The 10,211-nt window shown below is 43.6% G+C and overlaps 1 long non-coding RNA gene across 1 annotated transcript in view; it reads left to right on the top strand.

Moving 5' to 3' along the window:
- The first annotated feature begins 9,227 nt into the window (after nt 1-9,227).
- The window catches only part of LOC146859972 (uncharacterized), a 108,096-nt gene continuing 107,112 nt past the window's right edge, over nt 9,228-10,211 (top strand). Inside the window, exon 1 of the long non-coding RNA XR_014978747.1 lies at nt 9,228-9,271. This is a non-coding gene — a long non-coding RNA (uncharacterized LOC146859972). The remainder of the gene's footprint in view (nt 9,272-10,211) is intronic.

Here is a 10,211-nt window from a genome sequence, read left to right as displayed (position 1 = left end):
CAGCAGTGGCCAAAAATGTGGGGGTCAAATTTGACAAGTACCTATCTTTTAAGCCGCAAGTGTGGCCCTTAACGACGACTTGCTTTTCAGTGCTAAAATCTTTTAGGAAAAGACTTTCAAATCACTTCCGGTGCACATGAGGAAAGACATTGTTCCTGCTCTTATTACAGCCAGACTAGACTATGCCAATGTTCTGTATCTGGGGTCATCGGCGGAACTACAACATAAGCTCCAACTGGTGCAGAATGCTGCATCACGCTTACTCCTGAGCATCCCTAAAAGGCAGTCCATTCACAGAGCTTTCAAGGTACTGCATTCCTAACAGGCAAAGAGTGAATTGTAAAGCCTTATGGATTACACTAAAAGAATTGCACAAATAAAGGCCCCATTTACCTACAGAAGAGTCAATGTTTATTGACTACGATCCGCTAACCAGTGCCGTTTATGTATTCCTAAATTCATCAAAGCAAGAGCATTGGGCGGCTAGTCGATGGAATTCCATGCCAAAGCATTTATGGGACATCAAAATGTAATCTTCTTTTAAATCTTATTCTTTTGAAGCAGTCACTGTGACGAATCTTTTGTGGTTACCACACCATAAGGAAGATACTACACACTATACAAGATGTGTGACTTCTGGACATGATTGCCATTACAGAAACCTTACAGTGGACATACGTTATGATATTTAATTTGAGCCCTGAAGAAGTCCCTTTTGGGGACGAAACGCGTTGGCTACTGGTTTTTAATTGCCTATCAAATCATCTGTTTTCAATAAAGAATGCTATGTGCGAAAAACAAGACCACGGTGATTGAGAATTTCTTGGACCTATATCTAATAATTGTTATCGAAAACTAAATTGTATAACCATATTTTCTGTGTGCGGAACCATTTTTGATGTTCATGCTTTTAAATCTGGCCTGAAGACTTTGCTTGGGAGGTTGAGAATGAGTCTGGTCTTATGGGTGTGGAGGCAGGATGCTATTACTGCTTTCACATGGGTGGGCATATCCAGTTTGCTGTCGATAATGGTCCCTAGGTTCCTGACATACAACCTGGAGGTAGGTTCTAGGTCAGATGGCCACCAGGTGGAGTCCCACAGAGAGATGTTTTATCCAAAGATCACTACTTCTGTTTTGTCTGTGTTTGAGACCGTTGGACTTCATCTAAGAGGATACTTCCATAATGAATTTGGCAAACTTATTTGTTGCATGGGGGTTTTGTCCAAGAGGGACGGTGTGAGATGTGTGTCATCGGCGTAAGAAAGGATTTTGATGTCATGGGTGCAGAGGAAGTAGGACAGAGGAGTTATGTAGGTGATGAAGAGAGTTAGGCTGAAGGAGGAGCCTTGACGTACTCCAGGGATGAGTTTTTGGGTTTCAGAGGAGTATGGCATCAGTTTGACCGACATGGTTCTGTCTTTCAAGAAAAAGCAGATCTATTGGAGGTCAGTTCTTCGAAAGCCGGTCTTGTGTAGGCACCTAATGAGGATTGGGTGAAATACTGTGTAAAATGCCAGCGATGATAGATCCAGAAAGATGAGGGCCGCTGGTTCTCCTCTATCCAGGATCGTGTAGATGTCGTTGGTGGCTGCAATGAGTGCTGTTTCTGTGCTGTGGTTGGGTCTGAAATCGAAATGCGTCGGGTCAAGGATCTCATGGTCAGCAAGGTGGTCAGTGAGAGGTCTGTTGATGGCTTTCTCTAGGGCATTGGCCAGGTAAGGAAGGAGGGAGATCGATCGGTAGTTGGTGAGATTCGCTGGGTGCGCAGAGGGCAGTGGCACCGGCATGCTTCCAGGGTACAGGAAGGTGCCTGCATCACATTTCAGGTGAGTTGATTACTTGGTTAATAGGGGTCACTCTTGATGAAGGTGGAGTAGGGGTCTGAAGGCGCCCGGAGTGTATGGACTTTATGATCGCGGAGGCTTCATACGTGGTGATGGCATACTATGTGGTCTGTGTAACAGCTGGTTTGTGTTCGTGCTCTTGTTGTTTTATTGCGTATATAGGGAGCCATGGTGCCAGCAGAGAAGGTGATCCAGTAGCTGAAGTTCTTGTAATATGTTAAGTTTCTGGAATAGCTCGAGGTGGCTTGTGAAGAAGGTGGAAGCCAAGTCCGCCACTGAGAGGTTTTTCCAGCAGTGGTGGCCGGTCCTGAGATGTTAGGGCTTTTTATGGTCCAGGATGGTGATGCTGAAGCTAATGAGGGTGTGGTCAGCCCAGGTGCTAGGCGTTGATTTGCTGACTGGGATGTTACAGAGGGTGGAGAAGATAGAGTCCAAGAGGTGTCTGGCGGAGTTGGTGAACCCATGATATGCTGGGTGAGGCCGAGGTTTCTGAGGCTTTCGAGGACGGTAGTCAACTTGGGGTCAGTGCGGTCTTCTGAATCAAAGCTCAGGTCTCCGAGAAGAATATATGTACTCGAGTCGATGATGCGGGTCACAGTGAAGTCCATGAGGTAGCAGCTAAACTTGGGGTGGGGTCCTGATGGACTGCATATTAATGTTCCGCAGAGGGTAAGGCTGGCTGTGATTTGTAGCTGGAAGGTGAGGTGCTTCATGTAGTTAGCTGTAGTGTCCGTGGAGGTGGTGCAACTTAAGGTGCCTTGAAAATAATGGTGACTTCTCTTCCAGGCTTGAGTTGCCTGGTGATCTTGTAGCCATCAGGAATAGCTGAGGCAACGTCAGGTGCAGAGGCTGGTTTCAGCCATGTTTCAGTGAGGAAGGTCTGGAGTTCAGTCATGCTGCTAGTCTCAGAAGTTTGTGGTTTGGTTGCTAAGTAATCAGGTGTTGAGGAGCATGCACGTGAGTGTGTAAGGGTGGCAGTTGAAGTGCACTTGAGAGGTGCTGGGTGCTGTGGGAGCAGGAGAGGTGAGAACTCAAGAAGGCTGAGTGCAACCGTATATTCAGGAGGTACAGGTGAACGCTCTTCCTATTTTGTGCGGCAGCATTGCAGAGAGTAGCACCTGGGGTTGAGGGCATGGAGAGATGAGGCTAGGTAGCGGTGAGTCGGTGTGTAGACCCCCATGGTCCTGACACTGGGAGCTGTCCAGGCATGGACGGGTGTGGAGATGCTTGCAGTTGGCACGTCCACTGCACATCACGCTGTCGCCGACATTACGTGAGCCCTGAGAGATGATGTGGAGAGTACCTGGCAAGTTTGTGGGAGTGTGGAAGGCGGGAAATGGACAAACGCAAAGGAGCTGGAGGAGTGATAAGGAGGAGGGGGGAAAGGAGCAGTAAAGGGAATAAAGAAGGACATCAGACCGAGTCAGAATGAACAGGGCAGAAGAAAGACAGTGGCCAAAACAACAATGAAGGGTAAACAGAGGGCAGAATGGACAAACAGTGACAGGCAAAATGGACAAACGATAAAAGGGCAAACAGTGAAAGGGCAAAATGGACAATCAATGAAGGGGTACACACTGAAAGGACAAAACGGCCAAACACTGAAAGGGTAAAATGGACAGAGGTAAAACGAACAGATGCAAATTGAATCAAGTCAAATTGAGCAAAGGCAAGATGAATTGTGGCAAAACAATAGTAAAAACATGTGGTACAAACAATAAAGGAGCAGAATGAATAAACCTATGTGAGAAAGAAAGAGACAGCGTGACAGGCGAGAGAGGAGCGAGGCAGGAGCCTCAACGCAGCTGAGCAGGGTCCGCAAGAACCTTGCTGGTCGGAGGACCATATGCAGTTAAGTCCTAGGGGGCTAGGGCTGTCCACCTGCTAGAGTGAAAGTGGGCTGTGGGACGGCTATCTTCAGCCACTGGCTTTCATTTGTATTAAATATGTTTTCAATGGTTTGAAATTGCTCAGAAGGGCTGTCGGTCATGGCCATGCCATTGTCATGCTGGTTACACTGTTCTATTTGTGTTCCCAGTAGATTTTGGTAAATAAATCAAGTAGTCCATTTGTTAAAATTCACATGCAGCTCATAAGTTTGTCCTCACATACACGACTGGACCCTGCACAGCCCAGACAGCATAACGCTACTGTCTGCACTCACATACATCTAGAGTTACTACGTTTTGTGGGGTCTGAGATTATCTGTGCCATGTTTATATTGTTTTGCCTGCAGGTTCAGCAGGGGTTACAGTTTCATGCATATATTGGTACTCAGGATAGGTTTCATGTCCAAAATGTATACAGCGGGCCATGGCCGTTTATGTACCTTGAGAACTCAATTAAATATATATATATTTTTAATCTGCATGCTTGAAACGCAGACCAATGTGGGTTATTTGATGTATTTACTTTGCTAGCACAATGACATTCTAATTGCTAACTCATGACTTGACATGGATTCCGAAGCCTGCGATAAATAAAGGCTCAGTGCTAGTCACTAATCACACATGAGCATTAATGTTTTACTTTGCTGTCATGTTGTTGAATTGACAGCCTTTTTCTTCACAAAATAAAGCTGTATGGGTAAATTTTCCTAATAATTCAGCAAAGATACTAACCCTTTGTCAAAATATCTACTGTGCAATATTTCCTGTGTATGCCCTATAAGTTAATGTCTTTCAACACAAACCACATCTTCTGTCTGGATTTCATAACTCTCATCTTTGAGGTTACTGCTGAACTCTGCGAATGCAGTGTGACCGCAGGGGGTCCTTTTTAATTCTTGTCATTATTATTATTAGAAGTAGTAGTGGTAAGGAAGCCATCTAACTGTATTAAAAAAAATAGTTCCTGTTCTTCTCCTCTGGGTATGGATTGTTTCATGTTTCCTGCTGTGGATTGAAAGCAACAAGTGTATAAAATGTATAGCATCAAATATAATACACCACTCATCTATAAGCTAAAGTTGTGTATTATTATTAGTTCTTATTTGTTCTTTTCATGAAGAATGCGGATTTAAAGGCAAGAAGTCTGGAAAAAGCTGGATTTATTGTCCAAACATTTAAAATTACAATAGTGCTATTTCGTACAATACATAACCTATTATACCACAGCTAACCATATCTAACTTACCACACCTACTTATCCACCACATCTACCCTCTACCATAACTACTTACTATACCTATTTACGATACCTAACCAGCGATAACTTACCTATCTACCTACTATACATATCCTGCTACACCTTTCCTACCACGCCTAACCTACCTAATCTACCATACCCAACATTACTCGACCCCTGCATTGCACACATTTTGCAGCTGCCCTGATGTGGTGGTTTTGTGAAACAGCTGTTTTTGCCACCTTAAGGTACTGCGCCCAGCCACAGAGAGCAATGTCTAAACTCTAGCACTGGGCAACGGTGCGGCAGCCGGCACCAGGAAAGCGCGGGTTACAGTTTTTGAAGGGCATGAAAATGTCAATGCCATTGCCTCTTTAAGAATAGCAAGTTCTAATTGGATTTGCCAATGCTTGTTTCCCATTGAAGTGTTGCGGGGAGGGGGAGGGGGTTGGAGTGTACACTGCCATTTGAAGGGATCAATACCTCCAGCCATATCAGCTTCCTGCAGAATTGAATTTGTCCTCTCAGCCTAGAAGCTCTGGTAACTGTGCAATTACTTGTGCAAATGTGTCAAGTTCATCAGAAGCTGTTCATGGTCATTTTAAGAGGAAGATGGAAGCCGACCTCTGGCTCCCTAAGGGGAACTGAACAGAAATAAGGATCTTTCAGTGCTGTTTCGCTAGATCAGATACGCGTATGTGTGAACCTGAGCGGCTGGCTGTGACTTACATTATGAAATGACTGGATAGTTACAGTTCTGCTGTAGCGAATACTGCTCAAGTATTTGTTCTGATGCGTTAAATTAGAAGTGGACCCCGCAGACTGCCGCAGGTGTTCTGTGCCTCACTTGCCACTGTCATTTCAACGTTATGCTAAGTACAATTTTGCATGCATGCATGCCTGTGGTCTTACCACATATGGTTCTTATACTCTAACTTTTTTTAAGGGTGTGTCTTAATTTTACCCTTAAAACCCAAAGGCATTGCTTAAGGGTGTTCACCAACGCAAAAAAAGTGCAGTTCTTTTTGCACTAAAGCATTTCATATCCAACTCCTTAATTCAGCACATGGGTTCAATTTGGAAACTCTGTTGTTCGTCCATCTTTGCTGTTTTAAAAGTGTGCGGCTAATACAATTTGAGTGAAATGGGGAAGTAAATATGGTGGGTTCCTAACAGGGAAATAATGCAGCCAGAGTTCATGATTCTTGTTGGTATCTCCCCATTACATTCCTGCCATTCTGAGAATCTGTCCAAAGAATGGGGAATAACCACGCACACCTGGAAGTACTGGATCTTTTCCCCATGGTCATCCATGACAAATTCCAGGGACAAGTTTGAAACATTTCCCAGCGGCTCTGAGCGGTGGGGTGCAAGGCATGGCGGAAGCGGCGGGAGAGAGTGGGAGAATGTTCAGTTGGGATTCGTCTGGAGAGAGCCTTTTGTGCTCCCCCAGTGGAGGAGGAGAGAGGTTAGATGGAGCCAGCCTCTGCCCTGACCAGAGGTCCCTGAGGTTTTATGGGGTGCAGACTTGCAAGATGTGGCCTGGAGTCCCCACTCAGGATAATATCTGGTGCGTAAACACAGGACCATTTGTGATCCGCTGACGGGGTATCCTCCACTGAGGACATTGTTCCACCAGACCTTCTGGGATATACCTACATTGTGAAGGCTTTACATTAGGGGAGTAACAGTTAAAGTATTGTGAGGATTTATTTTAAAATCCTATAATGAAAACTAGAGAGTCTGGAAGGGATTGATAACATACAATGCATAACACTTTGGAAGTCATTCGAGTTTTTGGAAGTCGAAACAATTCAATGGCTAAAATGTTGGGAATAAATGGGTTCCATGACAAAGAATTGCAATACTAATTAGGTGACGTGGAATTCCAATTTGTGCTTTTTAAATCTGAGAGAAAAGTAGACGAGCAGTTAATGGTATTTGTCAGAATGGCAATACTGGTGCAGGTATTAGTGCTGCAAATCTGTCAGTCATCTTGTAAACACAATACAAGCTAAAGAGATCTTACAATTTGTGACTCCTTTTTGTGAAGTACATGTGAAAATATGTAGGTTGCTGTAGGAGAGGAAACATATGACCCTCATGTACAATGATTCCTGTTAAGGAATCGTAAATTGCAACATTCAACGATTTCCAATTTGCGATTCCTTGACCGGAATGTACAAAGAATGATTCGGTAAAAGCACAGCAACCTTTACCAAACACAATTGTATTTTGCGAAGCGACCTATGCACTAATAGGTCGGTTCTCAAAATACAGAATCGTAGTGGGTTGCAATCCGACCCACTTCATTAATATGCTTGAGGTAAGTCATACAGTGTGTCCTACGATTGGCTACGTTCATAGGCATGGTGGCCTGCTGGGGTCAGCAGACCCTAAGACTGTGATTGCTTTTAAATAATGTAATCTTTTTTTTTTTTAATGCAGCCTATTTTCCTTAAAGGAAAACTGGATGCGTTTACAAAGAAAAAAAGAAAAATTATGCAAACTTTTTTATGAGCAGGCAGTGGTCTCATGTACCACTGCCGGCTCATAAAAACATTTCTGTGAACATTCAGAAAGGGGAAGGGGGGGCCAAATGGACACCTTCCCATTTGCGAATGCCTTTCCACCTCCTTTGAGGAGGTGGTAAAATATTAATAGCTGGATTTCAGTTGCAAAATATTAATAAACACCTTAAAGATTCGGTATCTGGAAGGGATGACCTTATCACGCCCCTTCCAAATACCAAATCGTTATTTATTGCTGAAGCCAATTAGCGATTCAGAAAGATTCAATAACATCTTATCGAATCACTATGTGGCGAATTCACAAAATGCCATTTTGCGGTCGGAAACTCTAATTTTATGAATCAGAGCCTTACCAACCATTAAATGGCGTTACACATGAGGGTCTTAGTTTATAAAATAAAACCCACGTCCCATGTTTGAGGCAGATACTTAGCAATCCCATGGGACTTCTTGAAGCTCAGCAAGGAGGATACATGAGAGGAGGTGGCCACCAAAGGCCCTGAGCTGGTGGCACCTCCCGACTCATCACCTACTATTCTCTCTTCCTTGCCCAATTTCAGAATCAGGCAGAAAGCACCTTATCCTAACATGGTGTTTACCAGAGTGCTAAGGGACAAGAAATCTACTACTCTTGTGGCAGAATCCCCGCATACCTATAAGTTGATCAGGTGTTAGCGGTGGAGCTTGAGTTTTGTGGCAGACAGCCTAACAGACTCTAAAAAAAAAAAAAAAGTGGTCCTGTTCAAGGAATATGCTTCAGGCCTCTCATAGCTTGAAGGGTAAGCTGGCTTTAAACAAAAAGCACACATGCAAAGGCCAGCAGGTGCTAAGGTCAAGGTAGACTCTAAATGACCAAACATGCATTCTGCTCGGCTGTCATACCTCAACAATTTGATCTGGTAGGCCAGAAAAATCTCCTAAAATGTATTCTACTATTTTTTAATAATGCATGTTTCAGTATTACATTTTAACAGAGTGTTGAAGAAGCTTTAAAAAATATACAACACGTTAATAAGAGTGTAAATATCGAGGTGGCATTGAGTAATAAAGTAATAACTGTACTGGGATCATAAAGTCCTCAAAAGCTTCCACACACACTCGGTACTGCACTCCTATTACGGTTCTGTGTCATATTTGATTTTAAGATGTACACGGGGCAAATAGCAAGGCTGAAACATGAGGAGATGAGTGACATCTTGGCGCTGAAACAACAAATGGGGAGCTACCAACTGCAAGAAAATGAACAAGCATTGGCAATGCCAACACATCTGGCTTTAAAGTAATTCTATATGGTAATTGGAAGGATTGCATGTAAGCAGCATGGGAATAGATACACATTTGTGTGGCAGCAAAGAGCTGTAGAATAACATTGGAGGAGGTAAAAAGGTCTGGTGACAGTTGCACTGTCAAGCCAATTGTAAAAATCAATGCTTGTTAAAGACTGCCCTGCGCCCGTCTGTGCTGCTGCCAGAGAAAAACAACCAAAGTTATCTAGTTATCTAGCACAATTTAGTAGCATTACAGTGTCATGTGCGCGCCCCTGAGAGCTCAAGCTTAGGCAGCTGGATAAATAAACAAAACTATCACAGCTGCTTGGAGGGCAAGCACTCTTTTTGTGGAAGCGCACAATTTCTGCTCAATCAAAACGAGCTCCATGTCCCAACATGTGGTCGGAGTCTAAGTCCCTCTCTAGTGATGCTCACATAATTGTCAGCCACCAACTGTGCTGTGAAGCCAGACCATGACAAGAAGGAGGGAGCGTAGCAGGTACTCATTTCATAGCTTCTCTGAACATAGGCTGCGCTAGAGTCACAAACACCAGTCAGAAATATCCTGCTGTAGATTTCAGTCAGAAATATCCTTCAGTAAATTTCCAGCTATCCTGGGATTCAAAAAGGATTGCACAACTCCATCTGGGAATCTGTGGTAGTCACAAGTTCCCAGGATTAGTTGTGGAAATCGTTTGTCAAATTCCACGTTTCTCACCTGTGTTACTGTTTTTGCAATTCCCTTTTAAAAGGGCTGTTTTTTTATTTTACCTATAAGAAAAATATTTTTCCTATGGATTTTCTCATTCCCCTGAACCCTAACCAATGTTCAAAGTGTTCTCTCCCCGTCCCCATCTTGATGCAGAATTACTGAGTTCCTCGACAGGGATGTGCCGTGAGTATTCCAGAAAGGGCATGGTAAAAGGGGGTGATCATCCAGAGACTCCCAGGGTTGTAGCTATCTCCAAGTAAGCTACCACACTGGAAAGGGTCAGAAACTTACTCCTCTGAGGTGCAGGAGAATGTCCTTTTCAGGTCTGGCTTGACTGCACACCTGTAGCTATACCATATGGGATGAACAGAAAAATCTTTAATAAAAGTTCTGAGGCAAGTTTTGGCTGCTCCCACATGCTGATATCCTTGAGCACAGTATTTGACTGGGCAGAGGTTGTGTGCTTCTGGTGTTGCAGTTTTTCAAATGTGAGAAACTTATGCTCAATACAGCAGGAATACGTTGATTATGGAGACAGGCTAAGATTCATGGCTATTGGCCTGATCTATTGATTATGAAAGATTACAACAAAGGCAGTAGGCCTGACCAATTTATTATTTAAAAAAGCGTTTTTTCCTATAGAAAATAGGCATCTTTGGGTAAATTGTTATTAAACCTAACCTAATTCGGCACACACAATCCCTAAGATATTTTCTGATCCAGTTAT

The sequence above is a fragment of the Triturus cristatus genome, chromosome 3_1 (genome assembly GCF_964204655.1).
Source record: "Triturus cristatus chromosome 3_1, aTriCri1.1, whole genome shotgun sequence".
NCBI lineage: Eukaryota > Metazoa > Chordata > Amphibia > Caudata > Salamandridae > Triturus > Triturus cristatus.
The sequence above is the reverse complement of the archived record's forward strand: the minus strand, read 5'-3'. Positions and strand labels throughout refer to the sequence as shown.